This window comes from Macrotis lagotis, chromosome 3 (genome assembly GCF_037893015.1).
Source record: "Macrotis lagotis isolate mMagLag1 chromosome 3, bilby.v1.9.chrom.fasta, whole genome shotgun sequence".
Classification (NCBI taxonomy): Eukaryota; Metazoa; Chordata; class Mammalia; order Peramelemorphia; family Peramelidae; genus Macrotis; species Macrotis lagotis.
Window position 1 is genome coordinate 191585353 of NC_133660.1, and position 23978 is coordinate 191609330.

Here is a 23978-nt window from a genome sequence, read left to right on the forward strand (position 1 = left end):
AATTTATAGAAAAGAACCCTCCAGAATCTGATGAACACTTTATAAAAACTCTTTCCCTTAATCCTAATTTCTCATACTAAAAATAACTAATCTCTAAATATGTTTATCAAAAATATGTATGTAAAATGCTAACCTGACTATTTTCACTTCTGAGGAGAAAGGGGTGGGAAGGGAGAGTGGAAAGAAATTTTATAGCTTAAAAGCATATATCTGCATACAGATGAAAATAAATAAATTTAATTTAATTTAAAAAAAACCTATTGGATTTCGACCTCAACCTTCCTCTCTCAGAGTTAGCTAAATCTAAACATAAAATAAACAAGAAGGAAGTTAAGGAAGTGAACAGAAATTTTAGAAATGTTACATATGAAAGACCATTAGAAAAACTAAATTGAGATAGAAAGGAATATAACTTTTTTCTGCCATAACTGGCAACTACCCAAAAATTATTCATATATTATGGAATAACAGTCACACAATCAAAAGCAGAAAGGCAGAAATATTAAATGCAATAATGATATCTTTGTAAATGCATCAGATAATGATGTAATAGAGATCACATGCAATAAAGGACCATGGAGAGATAGACCTAAAATTAATTGACTTAAATTAGACCAAAAATAACCAAATTTCAAAGAATGAAGTTCAAACAACAAAACATAGTAATAGGTGGGCAGCTTTGGTTGCTACACCTATGGGTGAGAAGAGCGTCCTGGGGGTGAGAAGGTGGCCTGAGGGGCAGAGGGCAGGGAGGAGGGGGAGCATGATGACTGCTGGGAAGAAGGGAAGAAGAGGCAGCTCCGGAAGTGTGGCTTCGCCAGAGCGGAAGTTGGGTGGTAGTGGCCAGGCCGGAAACCACCGTGTGCCCAGGGCGGAGTTACTTTAGTTAACTTCCGGCGGCACTTCCTGATCTGGTCTCCTGTGAGTCTTGGAGTTGTTCAGAGGCTGCAGGTCTGGTTGCTGAGAGATCAGGACGGGGCGGGGCTTTTGGAGGAAGAAGAGACAATCATGGGGGGTCCAGAGGGCGGAGATGAGGAGCTTTGGGGTGAGAAGAGGGGAGTAGGGCCAGGGAGAGGAAAGAAGGGGGGACTGAGTGAATGAACGAGGTGTTGCCAACCTATAGCCATGGGGGGAACTTCCCTGAGTGAAGTCTGCAGAGGTGGCATTTCCAGGGAATGTGTTTCAAGGGTGGTAGACTCCTCAGCACTGGGCTTTCAAATTCTCAGTCTTGAAGCCATTGAGGACCTGCAACGAGCTGTTGCTGGAAGTTGAGTTGGTTTCGACCATTCTGGAAGGTAATTGGGAATTATGCTAATAAAGTGACTGGAATGCCCATACTTTTTGACCCAGAAATTACACCCTTAAGCACCATTAACTGGCAACATAAACTTTTTTTTTTTTTAGGTTTTTGCAAGGCAAAGGGGTTAAGTGGTTTGTTTGCCCAAGGCCACACAGGTAGGTAATCATTAAGTGTCTGAAGCTACATTTGAACTCAGTTCCTCCTGACTCCAGGGCCGGTGTTCTATCCACTGTGCCACCTAGCTGCGCCTCCACTCCATACAGATAGATAGATAGATAGATAGATAGATAGATAGATAGATAGATAGACAGACATAGACATATAGACATATAGACTAGACATAGTCATAGATATATAGACATAGACATAGACATAGACGACATAGACATAGACATAGACATAGACATAGACATAGACATAGACATAGACATAGACATATATTAGGTTTTTGCAAGGCAATGGGGTTAAGTGTCTTGCCCAAGGCCATCTAGATAATTATTAAGTGTCTGAGGTTGGATTTGAACTAAGGTACTCCTGACTCCAGGGTCGGTGGTCTATCTACTGCGCCACCCAGCCACCCCACAATGTAAACTTTTGAAACATTCTGTTCTCTAAATCCCAGTAATTATTTTGATGCCAAGGAGTTCAATGATTAAAAAGAAAGAGCCCAGCTATTTCAAAATGCTTTTTGGCAGTGCTTTTTATTATACATAATAGCAAAGACCTGGAAACTGAGTAGCTGCCCATTTGTTGGGGAATAGCTAAAATAGTTGTCATAAGTGAATGTAATGAAAGATTACAGCTGTAAAAAAATGAATGTGAAAAAGAAGCATGGATTGATTTATGTGAATTTAGAGAGAACCACGGGAAGACTTAAAGAACTGATGCAAAGTGAAGAAAACATACACAAGTCAACAAAAACAAAAGATAGGAATTGAATGGCATGATATAATAATGAATCAAGCTTGGCTTGAAAGAAGAGATGAAAAAGTACCTCCTTGCCTTCTTTGCTGAACTGAGGGATCATGGGTGTGGAACATTGCATAAAATGGCAGTTTAAAAACAATTTGGTTGGCTAGTTTTTAATTGCCCCTCCTCTTCCAACCCCCCCTCCCCTTCCCCATTTTGCTCTTAAGAGACAAGAGAAGGTTATGTGTTTATATGAATTTATGTTTATATGTAAACAAAATAAACTAATACAGATTTGTCTTTAAAAAAATAGGATAGTGATCACTCTCCTTGATAAGAGTAGTAAGGGCGACTTGGGTAGAATAAGATGGAAAGAAAGTCATCTTGCAAGGGAAAAGATTAGGAGAAATGGAACAAAAAGGGAAGAAGGGAGGTAAAAGAGATTTGGAGAGAAAGGGCCCAATAGTGGAATACAGAATTGGAAAGGAAGAAAAGTCAGGAAATAGAATAAAATGCTAACTGGATAATAGTCTGTTCAGCAAGTAGTAAAAGAACCCCAATTCCTGAGAAAAGATGGAGAAAATGTAGCCCTTTAGTTGTATAAAAATAGTACCTTTCCTCTTTCTTGCTTATGCCCTTCCTTAGATGCAAAGGTTTAGAAACAGGTTTCTACACTTTTTTATACAGGTTGGTATCATGGCAGTGGAGAAACCATATTCAAATGCCAGCCCTTATTTCTCAGAAATACTGCAGAGAGAAAGGTACTATTAAGGGAGTTCTCCTAACCTTGCTGGTCAGACAACAGTCAGCTCTGAAGTGATTTAAATTCCCCTTTTATTCTTTGAAGGGAAAATAAAAGGTGTGGAAATTTGGCATGTTGATACAAGTCAAGGACCAAGACACTTCAAAACCAACAAGCTGCTCCTATCCCAGGTTTTGGTAGGATTTGTATTAAAATGCTTAGATGATGTTGTTTTTTCATTAGGGTCATACCTTATCTACTTTGGATCCATTAGGTCAGGTTATATTGTGAATTGCTTTTCTTGGGTGATAAGGCAAAAGTTTGACTAAAATTAAGACTACCAGATTTTAATTGCAAAGGCCCTTGGTTTATATGAACTTGACAGTGATTTATTTTGACTATTATCTAGTATTTTTTTGTCAAATATAAGAGCTTATTTTTTTTCCTTTAACCCCAAGATACCAAAAAAGACATTCTTTTTCTCCCCATGTTTCAGAGGTGAAGAGAAATTAACTAACAGAGGTTTATTGACTTCTTTACTGTTGAGTTGCTCTTTACTATATTTGTTTAAATTTTTTTGAGTTTATGGGAAGTAAGAGACTTAGGATCCAGGTCTACCAAGAGCAGATTTTTTTTTCCTAGAAAATTATTTCCTTTTTTTTCAAACCTACCCCCTTCCATATTGAATAGGTATATTATGAGAATGAACTGGATCATTCCACCTAACTAAAGTTGCTTTGGTTCATACAATATTGCAGAGCCTGTGGGTGTTTTGTGAGTAGGGGAAGGGATAGGATAAAGTACTGATATGATAGTAATAAAGGTTGTCCTTCGGTCTCAAAGGAGACCATGACATCAGGAAGGTGATGCCATGACAAGCACATGAATTGAATTTGAATGAGGAGTTGCTGTGCTAAATCACCAACCTCATTTTCTCCACCAGAGCCATCTGGGTCCAGTGGCCAGATAGGAATCAGGATGACTGGAGATGACTCTAGATACAAGGCAATTGGGGTTGAGTGGCTTGCCCAAGGTCACATAGTTAGTAAATGTCTGAAGCTGAATTCAACTCCTGTCCTGAATCCACTGTGCAATCTAGCTGCCCTACTGGTGGGATAGGGATTTTGGTTGGACAATGCAGTAATATTGGCTTACTTACACACAAAACTACTTATCCTGACTTCATGTATTTTACCTGATTCTCCCCTGTGTCTGAAACTCTCTCCTTCCTTATGGTGGCCTCCTAGCTCCTCTAGCTCTCTTCAACTCTCAGCTGATGATCCATCTTCTAGAAGACTTCTTCAGTGTATCTGAATACTTGTGCCTTGCCTCAGTGAAGCAGTACTTAATCCTGCATAAAGTTTATTTGTACATAACTGTACAAATGGAATGCTTATGGAATACAGCCAAAGCACCTATCAGGGGAAATTTTATTGAATTTCACATGAGTAAAATAGAGAAAGAGATCAATTGAGCTTACAATTTAAAAAGCTACAGAAAGAAGTAACTAAAAATCCTCATTTAAATATCAAATTAGAAATTCTGAAAATCAAAGGAGAAATTAATGAAATTAAAATAAAAAGAAACTATTGATCTAATAAATAAAACCAAGGGTGGGTTTTATGAAGAAACCAATTAAATAGATAAAATTTTGGTTAATTTTATTTAAAAAAGAAGGAAGAAAACTAAATTATTGGTATCAGAAATGAAAAAAAGGGACTTTACTAAATAATGAGGAAATTAAAGTAAACATTCAGAGCTATTTTGCCCACCTGTATGCCAATATATTTGATAATCTAAGTGAAATGAATGAATGTTTATAAAAATATAAACTGCAAAGACTGAAAGAAGAAATTAAATCCTTAAATAACTCCAACTCAGAAAAAGAATTTGAATGTCATCAATGAACTCCATCAGAAAAAATCTCCAGGTAGGATTCACAAGTGAATTCTACCAACACTCAAGGGACAATTAGTTCCCATTCAATATGAGCCATTTTTAAAAATAGGTGAAGATGGAATTCTGCCAAATTCTTTCCATGACATCAATATGATGCTAATACCTATACCAGGTAGAGCCAAAATAAAGAGAAAATTAGAGATCAATTTCCCTGAAGAATGCAGATGCAAAAATTTTAAATATTAGCAAAGTGATTATAGCAAATTATCACTAGTATAATAAACTATGATCAAACAGGATTTGTCAATTACTCTTGGTTAGGCCAAGCTAATATAATAAAAATGACAATTCTAACTAAATTAAATTACTTATTCAGTGTCATACCCATCAAACTTCCAAAAAATTACTTGATCAAGCTAGGAAAAAATAGTAATTAAATTCATATGGAGGAACAAAAAGTCAAGAATATTAAGAGAATTTTAAAAAATGCAAAGGAAAATATCCTAGCCATACCAGATCTGTATTATAAACTATCAGTCATCAAAATTGTGTGATACTGGCCAAGAAATAGAGTGGTGGATAAGCGGAATAGATTAGGTGCAAAAAAACCAGAAATAAATGACTATAGAAATTTTCTATTTGATAAACCCAAAGATTACAGCTTCTGGGATAAAAAACTATTCTTTGATAAAAACTGCTGGAGAAATTGGAAGTAAGTATAGCAGAAATTATGTATAGATCTCATATCCTATAACAAAATAAAATTGAAATAGGTACAGGATGTTGACATAAATGATTATATTATAAGTCAATTAGCAGAATAATTAATAGTTTACCTATTAGATTTAAGGAAAGGGTAACAACTTAGGAACAAAGAAGAGAGAAAACATAAAAGACTCTCTTCTTTGTTCCTAAGTTGTTACCCTTTCCTTAAATCTAATGTTGTTTAATGTAACTTTGATTACATTAAACAACATTTGCAACCAAGATTAAAAGAAATTCGGTATGTTGGGAAGCAATTTTTTTACAGCTAGTGTTTCTGACAAAGGTTTCAGTTCTAAAATATATATAGAACTGAGTCAAATCTTTGAGAAAATCATTCATCAATGAAAAAGGCATTTTCAGAAGTATAAATCAAAACTATAGTCAAATAAAAATGTTCTATATCATTATAGATTAGAGAAAGGCAAATTAAAACAACTATCAGATTGACTAAAATGACTTTAAAGGAAAATAATCAATGTTGAAGGGGATGTGAGAAAACTGGGACACCAATGCATAGTTGATGGAGTTATGAACTGATCCAAGCTTTCTGGAGGTCAATTTAGAATTATGCCCAAGGGGTAATAAAACTGTGCATACCCTTTGATCCAGCAATACTACTATTAGGTCTGTATCCTAATAAAGATCAAGAATATGGGGGAAAATTCCACATATACAAAAATATTGTCAGCAGCTCTGTTTGTAGAGTCAAAGAATTGTAATTTAAAGGGATGCTTATCAATTGGGGAACACCTGAATAAATTGTGGAATATGAATGTGATGAAATCATGAGGGATAGGACTTCAGACAAGCCTGGAAATACTTGCAAGAATTGATGTTGAGGGAGCAGCTAGGTGGCACAGTGGATAGAGCACCAGCCCTAGAGTCAGGAGTACCTGAGTTCAAATCCAGTCTCAGACACTTAATGATTGCCTAGCTGTGTGGCCTTGGACAAGCCAATTAACCCCATTGCCTTGCAAAAACCTTAAAAAAAAAAGTTAATGTTGAGTGAAATGGGCAGATCCAGAAGATTATAAACAATAGGAACATGGGTGATGGTCAACTCTAAAGGACTTGTTGATTTCAGCAGTACAGCAATTAAAGACATTCTAAAAGACTTGTGATACAAAATAGCTTCCATATTCAAAGCAACAGTGGTGCTTAAATGAAGTCAAAACATGGTATCTTCAATTTTTAAAAGTTGTCTTATGCATTGTCATTTTTTTCTCTAATTTGTTTTTTCTTCCATTTGAATTTTGTTTTTCTTTTACAGCATGATCAATAGGGATCTATGTTTGGCATAGTTATAAATGTAAAGCGTGTATTAGATTGCTTTCTGTCAGAGGAGGGAGGGAGGGAAAAACTGTAAAATTCAAAGCCTTTCAAAAATATGACTGATAAAAACTACCATTGCATGTAGTCGAAAAAACAAATAAAATATATAAATTTTCAAAAATTGAATGTACAATCAGGTTGTCCATAAAGAAGAAATATGGGAAAAATACTTCTCATTGATGAGGTAATTGTATCAGAGATGAAATGACTTGTCCAGTATCTCACAGCTACTAAGCTGCTAGTGTGAAACTTATATCTTCCTGACATCAAATCTATCTTCCTGACCTCAAATGCTTTATCCACTATATTACAGTGCTACCAGAGGTCAAATAAACATTTATTTTTACCATATCTTGCCCTTTATATTAAACATTAGCCTCACAAACAGAAAAAGAAGTGGATTAAAATTGTCTGTCTTCAAAAAGAAAAGGTGAATATCAATTGCTAGGAGATACAGTAGAAAAATCCCTGGCACTGAATGTTAAAAAAGACTAGGGTTCAAATTTGACCCCAGATACTGCCTAGCTGTGGGGCCCTGGGGAAAGTGTTTTTCATTTCTATTTGCCTCATTTTTTTCATCTATAAAACTCAGATGATAGTGGTGCCTACCTCTTAGAATTATTCTGTAGTTGAAATAAAATAATTGTAAAACCCTTAGTACAATATCTGGTGGCACTATGCAACTGTTATTATTATTCTTGTCACTATTATTATTTTTATTACTATTTCCCCTTTTTGCTAGCTTGAATATAGCCCTTTTCTCTAAAATTAGGCTCTTGAGTGCCTTTCACGCATTTTCTATATCTTTCCTTCCATTTTAAAGCATGATTATTAATTGAAATATGATATATATTTTTCTAATGTTATAGCACTCAATGCCCTTCAGAAAGACATTCCCCTAGCCAGTGAAAAAGTAAATACTAAATACCTTATCCTGCTATTCAAAGAACTCTAGAGTCTGTACCTATTATTCACCTTGCTAACTTAGTATAGTATTGTGAAAAAAAGGGTTGGATTTAGTTTCAGAGGAACTTGGTTCTAGTTTTGCCTCTGTTGCCTACAACCTTGAATAACCTTGGTCAAATAACCTAATTTCTCTAGGCCTCAGTTTCTATATTTAAAGAAATGAAAAAAAAATCACATAGATTCCCTCTAAGTAAAGTCACCTCCTTTGAATTGAAGTCATTTCCAACTATATACCCTTCGGAATCCCTTGCCACATTCTTCTGCCTACATGGTTAAAAAGCACAAAAATACACTACATGACATACTCTGCCCCTCCCTATCCCTGCCACTTTCCCCAGTCTTCTGAGCACAGAAAAGGAGTCTTAATTTAGAAAGGCCAAGGTCAGCTTTGCATCCTGGGCCCATCACCAGTCACCTGGACTTGAGCCTTGTCACCGGACTGCAATAACTGGAGCAGAGAGTGAAGCTGACAATTTTGCACAGCTCTGCCTCACTTAAGTACAATTCACTTGCAAATCAAAATATCACCCTCATAATGTCATTGGTCCTCTTTATTATGAAGGAATAAACAACAACCTGGAAATGAACCTCTTTATAATGTGTTCACCAACCACATCCCAAAGATACATAGACTTATTAATTTCCAAAATAAAATAGATAACAGCAGCCTTAGTCTGGCTTCCCTAATTCTTCAAGGTACCCTCTTATTTTTTACCTGAATTTTTCTCTTTTCCAGGAAGGATAGATTTTCATTTCGTGCATTCTGCCTAGATGGACTTTAATGACTGCCTTTTCTGACAAGGACTCAAAAGGCAGCTCAAGAAGAACAGAGAACTAAATACTTTTTTCCTGATCTACCTATTCCTTCAGCATCCAGTACAATACCTGATGCAGAGTAGAAGGTATGTAATAAATGTGTATTGGTTAATCAATCAATCTTTACAAATAGAACTTTTGAACTATCTTTGCCTCACTGCTCCTAACCCCTCACCTTCACCCAATATATAATGTCAGCAACCTTGTACAGGCCTCTGCAAAGTAGATTCCTGGGTTAAAAACTTATAAATGCCACAATCCCTTCAGTTATCTGATAAAATTTTAATCTCTCTACCCTTCTTTTTATAAACCTCACCAAGAACGATGCCTTGACAGCATCTTATTTAAGGTTTTTTCAGCTTCCATAACTTGTCTACATTCAGTCCCTTATCTTCATTCTCCAGTTTTCTCCAGTTTTCTTCAGTCCCCTCTAGTCTCTCTTCCCCTCCCCTCTTATTAAAAGCATTTCACTACATTTAGATTTGGTTTCATCATGCTTTGCATCTTCCTAGTAATTTTATGAGCCATATTCCATTATCTCAACCTACCCTTTGTCTTCTTTAAGTGTTCTTGTACCTTATCATTCAATCCCATCAATGTCATCAGCACTTGTGCTTGTCTTGTCTTGATTATTTGATCTCCACTGACAGAAAGGATGAGCTGCTATTTATTAGATTTACTCTGTAGGCCTGTAGTTGCTAGGTGATACCTCCCAGCCCCTGGCATAAATACTTAATAATCTTAAGATTAAATTTTTCTTGTTACTTTTCCATTAAAAAGTGAAAGGCACCTGGATGAGGGTGATTTAAATTGCATTATAACACTCCCTGGATTAAAGGACTATTCTGATTGGTCCACAGATTAATATAAAGGGGTAGATTAATTTATGTGTATTACTGAAACATCTGCTCGGTATTTTAAACTGCCAACATCATCATATTCTAGCATACAGATGTATGTTTTCCTAAGAATGAAGATATCCAAAAAAGAAACTAATAAGGCATATCTAAGTGGGGTGTTTGGTAATCATAAGATAACACTCCGGTGGGATTAGAAGGAAGAGGCTGCATTTCGGCCGAAATATTAACCCAGGAAACCCCTTCCATCCTGTCACACCTAACTGCATAATTCTTATCCAATTAATAGTTACTTTTCTGGTGAGACTTGCAACTTGAGTATTTTTTTTTAATTTGTAAACATCTATGAAATAAAGTTCATGCTGATGCCATTACACACAGAGATGGAGGTCATAAAAATCACAGAACCTTTTTATAGCAAAGGGAGCTTTGGAGCTCACAAGTCCAAAAAGCAGTCTTGAATTTAGACTTTAAAGATCTAGGCATTTGTCACAATTGTAGGGAAAATTGATTTCTGAGATCTCCTTCAAGTCTCTATCTGCGGTCTACAATTATATTAACAAATAAATAAACTAAAGTCCAGGAAGGTTCAATGATTTAACTTGCATGTCTCACACAGGTGGCTGGAACTTGAACCCATTTTTCCTGACTTGGAATCAAGTAGTACTCCTTCTATTCTAATATATTTTCCAGCATCAAGAAATACACCTTTAGAAAGACAACCTTAGAACTCCACCATACAGAATTATTCAAGGAAAGCACTTAAGATTAATTTATAAGTCTAGTACATAATGTTTCTACATCTTTCCAAATAAATCTGAAATGTTTGATTTTTGTTCTTAGGCAGATTTAACTAGAAAAATACCTAGATTGGGAGGTTAGGGAGTGGAGGAAGCAGAAAAAAAGAAACCCAAATCTGGTGTCAAGCAATAAAATTAAAATGAAGAAATATTGAGCATTCAGTGATTTTAACAGGGAGAGTCAGAATAGCATCCTCAGGCAGTTTGCATTGTATCTAACTGATTTTGAGGACTATTCATAGTACAATATGCCTATCCATTCTTAGTCATTAGACTAGAGTTTGCCTCTAACTTAAAGATCCAGGAACCAGCAAACCAATTTCTCAAAAACGTTAGCTACTCTTCATTAGATTTCCATGTAATGTGGCCCACAGATACTTTTCAAGGCTTTCCTGTCTTGGTTGAGAATGTTTTTTCCTTCTTTTTCATAACCTTTTCTGTGTAGGAATCCAAAGGTAACAGATGTCAGCTTGTTCATCTATCAGTAATCAGTATTTCTTCTCATCTTAACTTCATCTTCTGTGCCCTGCTGGCTCCTCTTTGTCTCTAAATAGTCATTAATGAAAAGAACTCATCTGCCAAGCTAGTCATTAAAGCAGCTATGCCAAATAAGTCTGACCCCTGGTCTTAGAGTCCCAAAGAAATTAGGCCTGTTTCAAAGAAAATCATGAACAGCAGTGAGATATTCAGTCTTAATTAATACAGAATTATTGAGATTCAACTTTCATGCACTCAGGATTTGGGGTAGTTACACTCCACATGTACATGAAGAGAGTTAACATATACCTTATACTTTCCAATGTGAAATCACTGCTCTTCCCCAGCCCCTCCCTGCCCTATCCCCCAAAAGGTTGACTTTCAAAGACAGTACTTGTTCTCTGAACCAAAAACTGGAAGAAAGGGTCTATTAGAAGATAACCCTTTTGCAGAGCCTTGTTAATAGCATCCTTTTATTTATGTCTTTTTCTTGAAGTCAAAACAATCTCAGACAATCTGTAAGTTTGCTCATCCTATCTTTAAAATAAGGAAAAGTGAAGATAAGAAACCTATACAAACTGAAGAACCTCCTGACAATGACTGGCAAGTCAAGAAAAAGTTAAAGAAAAGTCCTCGATCTTCCCTTCCCAACCCCTAAAGTGTCACAGGAACAGGGAGGAAAATAAGTATTATGAAATTAGAAAAGGGAAAGGAATTTGGCAGTTTTGGAAGTGGCATCTTCTGGGTGAAAGGAAGGGAATTCTTAATTGACATTGGAGACCTCAAACTACTCTGCTCACTGTCTTGCTTAGTCAGAGTTGGAAGAGTGAAAAGGTACAATGTGTAGATTTACAAACTTCCTATAGAGATTATTCCACTCAATGTGTATTTTGCATGTGAGCTCCCCAAAGAGCAAGAACTAATTCATTTTGGAATTTTGGTTGTTGTTCTTTTAACATCATAGTCTAGTACAGTATTTGTCATAGTGGATGTTTAAAAGTGAATGCTGAATTGAATCAAATTCCAAAAACCAAGGCATAATTAAGATTTAATTGTGTGTGGGGTGGCTAGGTGGTGCAGTGGATAAAGCACCAGCCCTGGAGTCAGGAGTACCTGGGTTCAAATCTGGTCTCAGACACTTAATAATTACCTAGCTGTGTGGCCTTGGGCAAGCTACTTAACCCCATTTGCCTTGCAAAAACCTAAAAAAAAGATTTAATTGTGTGTACGAATAAGATGGTGTGCATACATGTTGAGAGATTTTTACATGGGGCACAAGCCACAAAATATATCCCAGGGTAAAATTAAAAAAAAAAAAAAACACCTGACCATTCATTTAGTAAAAGAATTTACCAGACTAGAAAGCTTTCAGATCACAACTTAATAATATTAATAACAGTAATAAAATATATGTAGTGTTTGTGACTGACTATTATCTAATATTATTCTCACAACTCTGTGAGGTAGAGTGCTTTAATTATTAGTATCCCCATTTTGCAGATGAGGAAACTGAGCCAAAGGAAGTTAAGTGACTTGCCCAGGGACACAAAAGCAGTAAGTGTATGAGGTTGAATTGGAACTCAGGTCTTTCTGAGTTGAGGTCATGTAACTGCCTTAATTTTGCCCAGGTTGCTTTTGTAGAAGTCAATCTCAGGCAAGCAAAATGAAGAAGGGATAGGCCAAGGGATAGGCCATTTCCCATCGGGATTCTCTTTACTGCATAGAATGAGCCCACATACCCTAAATCTCCATAAAGAAGCACTGGGAGAGGTGGAGGATTGGAATAAGGGAAGGCATAGAGGTAGTCATCTCTGTCCTTCAGGATTCAATTTTCTGCTATGAACATTTGACTGACATGTCTTGGGAGAAGAGAATGATGGTGACAAGGGAAAACTTTGTGGCCATTCAGGCAAGCAGAGATGGTAGCATATTGGATATGTGGGTGAGGGAAGTTGGGATGGGGAAATGGGGATAGAACTTAAGGCAGAGGCAGAGAATACTACTAATGGGAAAAATGAAGCTCTCAGATAGTAGCCTTCTTGGACCTTTCAAATAGTGCCCTGAGCCAAAGCTATGGAAAAATTCAACCTAATTTTGGCTCAATACTAACCTTATCTCCTTTTAAACATTCACTAAAATTTCCAACATAAAAACTATAACTTTGACAAAGAGTTGGACATGACTGAAAAGACTAATGTGATATCCAGGAGAAATCCTAAGTCAATTGACACACTTCTATTAGTAAGCTTCAGTTCCAAAAGTAAACACCTGACTATAGGGTCTGGACCTTTTGAATAATTCCCCATTAATCATCAATCTCTCAAGACCAAGAGTCAATTTAATGAGACTTTGAAGAGTACCTAAGTATTATTTGTATTAGTTCAGATAAGTCATCAGCCTTGCTTCATTTGTGAAATGGGAATAACAGCATTATGCAATTTTTATTTGCTTATTACACAAATTGAAGATGTCCATTATGGAATTGTTTGCAAAGTGTTTCCTTACACTGATCTGGGAGACAAGAAGCATGAGACATAATTAGTACAAATAACTCATGACATCAGAGTACTTTTTTTTTAATCTTCTTTGGTTTGGTTTCAGCTTTCCCTGACAAAAAGATCTAACGTTGTAGAAAAAAGGTGATGATAAGAGAAGAAAAGAGGAAGAGTAGGAAGAAGAGGTAGCACAATATATTGAACATGAGCATTAAAGTAGTTTTTAGTTGTTTAAAATTGGAGTTTTTAATGCTCCAGAGCATCCTACACACTGTAGCACCACTACAGTAAAAGTAGTGACCATTAAGAATAGAATCTGCCCACTGACTAGTTGTTTAGTTGGTTGGTTGGTTGGTTGGTTGGTTGGTTGGTTGGTTGGTGTCATTGTTTTTCATACTCCAAGAAGATCAAAATGTTTTCAATATCTTGGGGTCAAGGTATAATGTGGTTAATTCTAGTTACTCAGATCAAAACAAGGTTGGAAGGCTTTTTACTATGGGTTGGACCCAAATAGTCCCTTGAACATTGGGAGTGCATCTGTCTCTAACTAAAGCTGTTCACCTTTTCTTTTGAACTACTGCAATTTTGTTTTGCTTAACAATTCCAGATTTCTTCAGAGAGACCTAGAGAGTGAGAGAATCTACCTGTGTGACCACTAAATGTACACATTGCTGATAAAATCTCATTAAAGTAAAACTAGGATTTTTCTTCCATATAGTGTCAACTCAATTGCATCTATAGAATATCTTCCTTCCTCTAAGCTGATTATAAGCAAAACACCCAGATGTCTAGTCACTGTGTACCACCCACATTGCCACACCCCCAACTTCTTAATTATATTTTCAAAAAGATAAACATGTCTCATGACAGACCATGCAGATAATGTTTTCTTTCCAGATGTTAAGTGTAGCTGCAGAAAATAAATCAATGAAAAAAAATGATACCTTGAACAATGACACATAGGAAAATTGGAGAAAGGAAGAGAGGAAAAAGACAAAGTGGATACTCAACTACTTCAGTGTCTCTTTAGAAAGGAAATTTATAACACAGTGAGCTACTGAATATATACTAAGTGTTTAATAACTATTCACTGAATTGAAGGGATGTCCCATAATCACCTATTTATATCCCCAAACTCAATAGCTGAGTTTCAGCTACATAGGGCTTCCACCCACATCACCCACAGGCCAAAATAATCTCTGGTTACCTAGGAAATGTCACTTTGGGCAAGACCTCAAGTTATCCTTAAGAGATTTATAAGGCCTGTAGGAAATTACAATGTGTGCCCCACCATTTATAGTTATAGCGAGGTTAAAGCAAACCTTAACCAGAAGAACTAAAAGTCTAAACATGAGAAACAAGAGTAGATAAAAGTATTGCAGAGGAAAGGAAGGAATCTGAGGGTTAAGTTTGGAGAAGTGTAGGGGTGTAAGGAAGAAAACAAGATTTGTTGACATGGCAACAGTAGAGGCAAGGGTAGAAGGGAGTACGTGAAAATGAGCATGAGAAAGATACTCAGAATCCTGTGTGTTTGTGTGTTTGTGTGTGTGTATGTGTGTGTGAGTATGTGTTGTTTTTAGATACCAGCTGACACTTTAGAAAATAAGAAGATTGAGGAAAACAAAAGTTTGGTGTAAATATATATCATAAAACTCTGACTCCTAGAATCTACAGTGGATTGACTAAAATTTATAATAATTCCATAAGGATAAAAAGAATAACTAGAAATTTTTAAAGTTACAAAATAGTAATTCTTAGCAATCATTTGAAATACTTTAAATCAATGATCAGAGAATTACAAAAACAATACAATATGCAATAATAGAACCTTGAAATTAGAAGGGACTTCAGATCATATCTGAAAAAGAATCCTCTTTTTATTGTGTGCCACAAGCTAATAGTGTCACACAGAATTATTTAAGAAACAGAGATTTTGGATAGTAATTCAAGAACAAGGCATCATCCCCAGAAATTACAGATGAGTAAGGGAGATTATACAAAACTGCCCTGTCTTCCTCTAAGTCTCGGTTAAAAGTCCTACCTTTGGAAAGAAGCTTTTTCCCCAAATTTTCTTTATCTTAATGCATTCCCACTAGATTTCTTTCTCATTAATTCTGCATCTATTTTATTTCCACATGATTTAAACATAGTCTTTTTTTTAAGACTGATTTTTTAAATATTTTATGGGATAAACTGCAAGCAGTTTTTTGTCTTTCTACTCAGCTCTTAGCACATAGTAGGTACTTAAATAAATGACATGGTGGAAGCTGATCAAAATTACTGTAGTTTAGAAAAAAATAGCACCTGTTGTATATCCAGCAAAATGCAATCAAGTGACTGGAATGATAAGATGTCAACTCCCTGTATTCCATTTACAAAATGGAACCTACCATGGTCTAGGAACTGTGCTTTAAAAAAAGTACTTTACAATTATCTCATTCAATCCTAACAAGAATCCTGAGACACAGATGTTATTTCCATTTGGCAATAATCTGACCAGAGTCAAATAGTAAGTATATGAGGTCAGATTTCTAACATGAAGCCCAGAGTTCTATCTACTGCACCATATAGCTGCCTCTAGAGGAAACTAACTCCAAATATTTAAAAATAAAGTTTCAGGAGAAGAAAAATAAACCCTAGATTGTCCAAAAAGATCACCTAGATAGAATTATAAGAGAAATAAAAAGATAAAAACGGTAGAAAGAAGTGTTATAATAATATCAATGAAATAAGTTCACTAGATGATAGAATAGAAAAGAAAAAAATCTTTAAGGAAACCTTGGAAAGAAGAATCAGGCTAGCACAAGAAGGATAAAACCCGAATAACAGATATTAAAAAATGGAATGGGGGGGCGCGGCTAGGTGGCACAGTGGATAAAGCACCGGCCCTGGAGTCAAGAGTACCTGGGTTCAAATCCGATCTCAGACACTTAATAATTACCTAGCTGTGCAGCCTTGGGCAAGCCACTTAACCGCATTTGCCTTGCAAAAACCTAAAAAAAATGGAATGAACAAAATAAAATTTAGAGACTCAAATTTTAAAATAAAATACTGCAAATATAGAAGAATGTATAATGCTATCTCATTTTGAAAAACTAATCTAAAACAAAACCTAGAGTTTTAAAAATCAAATATACTATTTAAAAATAAGATAAATTCATTTTAAAATTTTAATATTTGAAAGCCATGATTAAAAAAGAGGAAAAATCTAAATAACCCTAATTCAAAATAAAAAAAAAATAAAGAAAACTCTCCAGATCTAACAAAGCCAAAGGAAAAATTAAAGTAGGAAGAGTCAACCAGTCATCACCTCTTGAAAGAAACCCCAACATGAAAACTTCCAGTAATGTCATTGCCAAAATCCAGAGCTTCCAATTCAAAGAAAAGATACAGCAAAAGCAAACAAACAACAATTCAAATGTAGATGAGACAGTATCAGGATCATATAAGATTTAGCAGCTGCTGCTCTAGAGGAATGAGGCTTTGGAATATAACATTTTAAAAGGTCAGAGATGTAAGTTTATCACCAAAAAACAACTTAATCAGCAAAACTGAATTTAATCTTACTGGAGGGAAATGAACCTTTAATGAAATAGAGGCTTTTTTTCAAGCACTCATGTTGAAGTCAAGAGAAATATAAATAAAAATGAAACATCAGAAAGAATTATTTAAAGATGAAGTTGTTATTGTTTAAACATTTAAATAAGGAATTATACAAATGTTCCCCATGAACTCCAATGTCATTGTCATAGAGAATTAAGCAAGACTGAATCTAGAAGTAGTTTTGTCATGTTTTTATGGTCTAACAGAAGAAAGAAAAGGGACAAAAGTGAATATACAAGGAAATAAAAGAGATGGGTATTGATAAGGGTCTTACCATACATATGTAGAACACTACACAAACAAAGAATAAAGGAAAACTAGAGTAGATTTCATTTGATCATTTTAACTGAATTAGTAAAAGAAGGGTAGAATATACCTACATATATACACAAAAATGCATAGAGTTTAATAATTGTGTATAGAAACAGAAGAAAAGGAAGAAAAGGGAAAAGGGGTAATAAGACATAGTATAAAATTAGATTTTCTTTTTCTGTTCAGTTTAGGAGGATATGAGAGGGAGAGACAATAAATTCTTAAGTAAATTCATCATTTTAATCCAAGTAAATTAAGAAAGAGTCAAAGGACTAGAGGTCTTTATCGTCACTTTCAATCCTCATTGAAAATGTTTGCATTACTTCAATTACTTTCATTTTTGCCATTTTTGGCTATACAAGTGAAAAGATGAACAGCAATCCATGAAATGATACTTCCTCTAGAATCACAGATAGTCATTTTATTGATCATAGGTTCATTCAGCTTTCAAAGTTACTTTTGTTTTTACAGTGTTCTTATTATATAAACCCCCTGGTTCTATTTATTTCATTTTTAATCACTTTACAGGAATCTTAAAAATTGTTCATTTTTATGATAGTGATGATATGGAATAAACTGTTTTTGCTTCTGCTTACATCAGTTTGCATTAGTTCAAGTATAGCTTTATAATAAATGTGTTTTTTTTACATTTTCGGTTTCTTTTTTGACCTTAGTATTCAATCTATTGTCTCCCCTTCATCTCTATTCAAGAGGCATTCCATAAAATAAATGGCAATTTGTTTGGTTTTTAGAGAGGGGAAAAAATTTGGCATAGCTGATCAGTAGATTGAGAAAACTCCCAAAACATGTTCAGCATAACATATGTGGTCTTCCCATTGCCACAAGTTGTAGGTTGGGGATGTCTTCTCATATCATTTCATTTGAGTTCCACATACCTAAATATCACAAAATGAAATAATTTTAACATAAAGAATTATTACTAAATTGAGTCTCCCTGCTCCTAAAGTACATCACAGTACTTGAAAATAATGTCATTTGTCAGGATCAGGACGTAGATTCTTCTTTGGATGAAGTTTCTCAGCAAGTATCAAGGTCATGCTCTGGGGTTTCTGCAGTCTCATCTAATACTGGGTCAATGGTCAAATAATTTATATTCTTGGAATAGAGACTAATGAAAAATATAGGCTAAAGCATCCCTAAAAAAGAACTGGTGAATATAGAGATGTAGCACCTATTGTCTACATCATAAAACACATTGTCTTCTGCTTCATAATTTAAGAAGATTTCCCAAGTAATGGAGCTCTCTTCTAAGGGAATGTTTACCTTAGGCATGGTAGAGGCTATATTTGTCTTAGATTCAAAAACCAAGATGCAGAGGAAGAAGATGGTGAAATCCTTCCAATTCTATTTTGCAGAGGTCTTACTTTCAAAGACCAACATCCCAAAGAGAACTGTTTCCCAATGTCACCTCTCATAATGTCTCTCAGACACAAAACTGAGTTGCTTGAACAGCACCACATAGATTTAATCTCTCCACAGTACAAATCAATTTTTCTATGAATTTTTCTTCTCATTGTTTTCATATCTTTGGACAAGGTGATTCCAGAATAGGCTACTTTAGAATCCATACTGATTTTCTGAGAACTTTCTCTTGATCACATTACTCAGCTTTCAGTTAGTTTCAAACCATGTGAAGTGTGAGCAATCTAAAGAATTATATCACTGTCCCCAATTATTAATTAGGCTGGACATTCTTCATATACTTGAGCATTGAAACATGGACTTTGAAGTCTTTATAATAAATGTTTGGATACATTCTGCAAAGACAATGTGACCAGATTCTATAGAGATGGTACATTTGAAGAAATCTAGACATATAGGATACTTCAGCTTTGAAATGAGATATGAGGTCATAACTTCTGTTGTTTTAGGATTGAACTCTCTCCTAAGTTTGGAACTCCAATTCAGTTTGCAAAAATTAGATGCTTTAAGAAAATTAGAAAAGGGGCGGCTAGGTGGCATAGTGGATAAAGCACCGGCCTTGGAGTCAGGAGTACCTGGGTTCAAATCCTGTCTCAGACACTTAATAATTACCTAGCTGTGTGGCCTTGGGCAAGCCACTTAACCCCATTTGCCTTGCAAAAACCTAAAAAAAAATTAGGAAAAAAAAGGATTTAAAATAATAATGAGAATGAAAAATAATGATGATGATGATGAAAATGATGCTAGTGATAATCCAAGATTTGCATGCTTTTATGAAGTTTACCAAATATTTTCACATGTATTGATTCATTCTATTCTTAAAATGAAATATAGAAAGCTATAAATATAACCAACCAAAAAAATTGTAGAACTCTGGAGCAAGATCATTCTAGTGATTTATTGAAATGTCATTTTCTTGCAAGAGATGAATTTGAAGGCCATTAAATACACAAATGGATTGATATCCTATGTTGCATCTCAAAATAATTCATATCTGGCAAGATGTGTTCCCTGTCCATGTTCTTCTAAATGTTTGCCATAGTGAAGCACGCTCAACATGAACAGGATTTGTTGTTGTGGCACTTGTAGCTCTATTTCAATTATTTGGAAAACAGAGACTCAGAACCAAATAACCATACTGATAGAATATTCAAATTTTAAAAGATGGGCCTCTGTTTCTGGGAAAGCTAAGGGTTTTTAAAGATTTTTGCAATTTCTAAAAGGCAATCCAGGTTACTCCCCTTCTTAAGTTTTAATTCCGTAGGTAACTAATTTTTCTTTTGCAGTGTTTCTCCAAGATATATGTCTCATAGATAAGATTTATATATTGTCTGACTAATTTCAGATCGTAATATATACAGTGATATTCTGGGACTACAATACAAATAGGACAATATAAATGAAGTTTGTGAGGAATATATACATACATATATATATATATATATATATATATATATATATATTTATATTTGGGTTAAGTAATGAGAGAAGTTAGGATAGTAACTTCATACTTTATGTTATATAATATATAAATATTACAAAATAAGTTATATTACAAATAAAATTATATTATAAATCAATTCAAGATATAATCAATAGGTAATGAACATGATGAACACCTATCAACTTCACAAAAATGAAAATGATTATATTTTAACATAAAGAATTATTACTAAATTGAGTCTTCCTTGAATCAGAAAATTATGTGCAGTCAATTCAACAACTTGCAAGATGAAAAAACAAAAATTAGTTCAAAAGTAGAAGTAATAAAAGTGAGCAAAAAGATATAGTGTGTAATTAAAGTTTTTTGATCTTTCAAGCAAGTAATTAGTGAAGAAAAAGAGGGATATGGATAGAAGAAAGAAAATGAACAGAGGTTACAATGATATCTTCTAAAACATAACTATTGCAAATCAATTATCATGTGAGTTAAGATATATTTGATTTATTTGCCAATAAGAGTGATGTGGCAGATATGGAAAACATGGTTTGGAATAGGAACAGCCTGATTCACTCACTCACATTCAAAGAGCTAATTAAAATCTGACCCTGGATTAAAATTCAAGTCACTTAACTATAATTCCAGATGTTTTTGTACTGCTTCATAAGAGTTGAGTGTTATAAATAAAATTAAAACATCAAAAGTACATTTTAAAAAATAAGAATGAGGTTTACACACCTAACAACACTGGAACATCACACTGTAGGAAAAAAGGGGGATATTAATTAAAATTGAAATACATTTTAAGATAAATAACAGAAAATCATTAGTGGTAAAACTGAAATAATTCAAAGTGGTTTATTCCTAAAGAAAAGACTCATTGTTCTCTACTTTGTAGAGTATACATAAAATAATATAGCACATTTATTCTAATTTTCTATGAGCTATAGAATCTGAAATGAAATCAGTTACTTAATTTTGTTCTTTATCCACCTAAGGCCTATTAGCACAAATTAAATTTCAAGTTAATAGCTATAGCATGACAACACAAGATTTCCTCTGAGTAACATAAAAGGGTCATTTGACATGTGAAAAGTAGAGAAGCATTATTAGAGAGCAATTTACTGTTTTACATTTTGTTATACTCAGATTGAAAGAAGTTAATATTTTCACCAATATATGTTAAGGGTACTTGGAAAAAAATACATGAAAACTATCTCAAATTATGCAAAGAGTATAACTTTAAAAATTACCTTCTTATAGATGTCTTAAGGTTTTAAAAATGTCTTACTATGAGAAATAAACTACAAACCATCTTATCTTAAAATTATTCTTTTTGAATTTCTAAAAAGGAAGCCAATTCTAGAAAATGTAAGTAACATTTATACAATTACAAAAATCATACCCCATACACAAATAGATGTGTTAGGCACTTTATCTGGAGTTTGAGTTGAGAATTAGAAGTCAGTTTATATAATTTGAGGTTTAAAGATGTTGACCCTATTTCTAATAGACTCAGTTTAATGAAATGATGACCTTGTATGTCTTATTTCGGAATAATTCTCAGAATAGTATTATGACAAATTTCCATCATTTCAGTATGATATTCTTACCTTAGATAGCCCTCCAGTGGTTTAGAAGTTCAGAGACTTTAATTTGTGTGACTTTGAAAAAAACTTTAGCCTTTCTATGCTTCAATTTACCTTCATAAAAAATGAGTATTATAGTAAATTGATATTTAATAATCATCATTCATCTACAAGGAAATGGAAAGGGAAATAGGGAAAGGATGGGGGAAAGTGGGGGGGGCATAAAGACACCTTTGCTTTGGTTAGCCATCAGACAGTATATGAGGGTTTTTTTGGTTTTTATTGAGCAGATCTACTACTCTGAAACAGTCTGAACAACTGACAGAATCTTCTATACAAACCTACTGAATGGCCATTCATCTTCTGATTAAAGATCTCCAATGAGAATAGCTGGAGGGAGAAAACCCTTTGGCAGACATTAGGTTGTTTCTCCTTATACTGAGTCAAATATCTTATCTACCTATAACTTCTAATAACCAAATAAATTTAATTCCTATTGCATAAAATAACATTACACTTGATCACACTGACTATACTCTCCCTAAATCTGCAGTTCCTTCAATCCTCTATGGCAGGGTTTTCAGTTCTATTTCTGGTTGATTTCCTTCAGGTGAGTTTGAGTCTGCTAGAGGCAGCTTGAACCAGTTATCAAAGCAGTTTATGATATTTTCAGTGAGAGAATTTCCATCTTGGAAATTATTAATTTCTGAAAAACAGGTGTTGATTTGCTGTATTGTTGATTTCTATAAATAAATAAAACGATGTTAAAAAATCTCTCTACAATCTGGCTCCAATGAACTTTGGCTTACCTTCTGCTACTGCCTTCATGTATCCTGGCAGCCAAGTTAGACTTCTCTTCATTCAAATTCTTGACCTCCTCAAACCAATTCAATAACTAAATTTATCTAGAATGAATTATGTAATCCTTTTTTTTTGTCTTTCAATCTTCTTTCTTTACATTATCACAGAATCTTAAATATAGAACTGAAAAGTCTCTAAATGTCACCTAAACCAATTCCCTCATTTTTCAGATGAGAAAACTGAGTCAAAATAGGGTTAGATTTCTGACTATAGCCACACATATATTAAATAGAAAAGCTGAAATTTGGATTCAGGTCATCTACCTGCAGATTCTGCATTTCTTGCATTAAATCCAAATCTGGTACCATGTCCTCTATGATACTCATCTCCATCCCAAGTGAAAATTATCTCCCTTTCCTCAAATTTCTTAGTTTGCTCCAACTTTCTCTTTATACTTTTCTCATTTTATATCATTTCACAGTTACTTAATCTGTATGCTTTCTTTCCATTAGATTGTAAACTACAAGAATGCAAAAGTTTGTGTTATTTTTATCTTTGAATCTCTAATGCTTAACATATAACACACAAATAAATGTTTTTTGAGTGAATGGATGTGTAAAGCTCCAACACATGTTCTCCACAACATCTGGGTCTATGAATTTTAAGGGAGAAGGTTACTCCAGCTGCTATTGGTCAGAGAACTATAATTTCAGGAGAGGAAGAAAAGTACAGAGTTTTTGAAATTGGCCTGGATTCTAGGCCAACTTCTAACACAACATTAGAGGAAAAACTCAGAAAAAAGTTGAAGAGAAGGCACCAACCAGCATCAAAAGAGGGAATTTCCTCACTTGGGAATTCTCTATACCAAAGAAATCATAGGTCTAGGCTCTTTCCTTATTTCTACATAGATTCTGGGACCAAATACGGAAAGAATGAGAGATTTATGGTTTCCAGTAAATTCAAAGAGGGGTCAGAACTTTTCTTTATTCATTCATCTTTCTCTACAGAAATGATAGAACAAAGTACTTCATAAAACACTAGGGTCACTTCATGCTTTTCATATGTTGCCAAAAAGATATGATGTCCTTGTCATGATGTCTCAACTTCCCAGAAAGCTACATCTACTTGCTTATTTTCATATGCTTCCCCAAAAGTTATCAAGGTTCCTGGAAAGTTTAGTAAAAATTCCAAGCACTATTGCCCCTGCTAACAAGATCACCCAGTGCCACTGAGACCCTATAATCAGCTGTTTTGAAGCTGATTAATTTTTATGTCAGTCATTAGGACAGCTGAGCACCAAGGTAGATTGGCACAGGCTGTGGAATGCCCAAATAATTTGGGTAATATACTAAAACTAGCTGAATTTACATGTCCAAAGTGGAATAAATGATATTGTATAGACATAGCCTCAGAGTCAAATGCATTATACTT

General features: G+C 34.5%; 1 long non-coding RNA gene across 2 annotated transcripts in view; it reads left to right on the forward strand.

Annotated features, from left to right (window-relative positions):
• Positions 1-896: 896 nt before the first annotated feature.
• The window catches only part of LOC141516372 (uncharacterized), a 155246-nt gene continuing 132164 nt past the window's right edge, over positions 897-23978 (forward strand). Inside the window, exons 1-2 of one of the 2 annotated variants that reach the window (XR_012476674.1) lie at positions 897-951; positions 8650-8815. This is a non-coding gene — a long non-coding RNA (uncharacterized LOC141516372). Of the gene's footprint in view, positions 1046-8649; positions 8816-23978 lie in introns of both variants that reach the window. The other variant, XR_012476673.1, reaches the window with a different exon arrangement.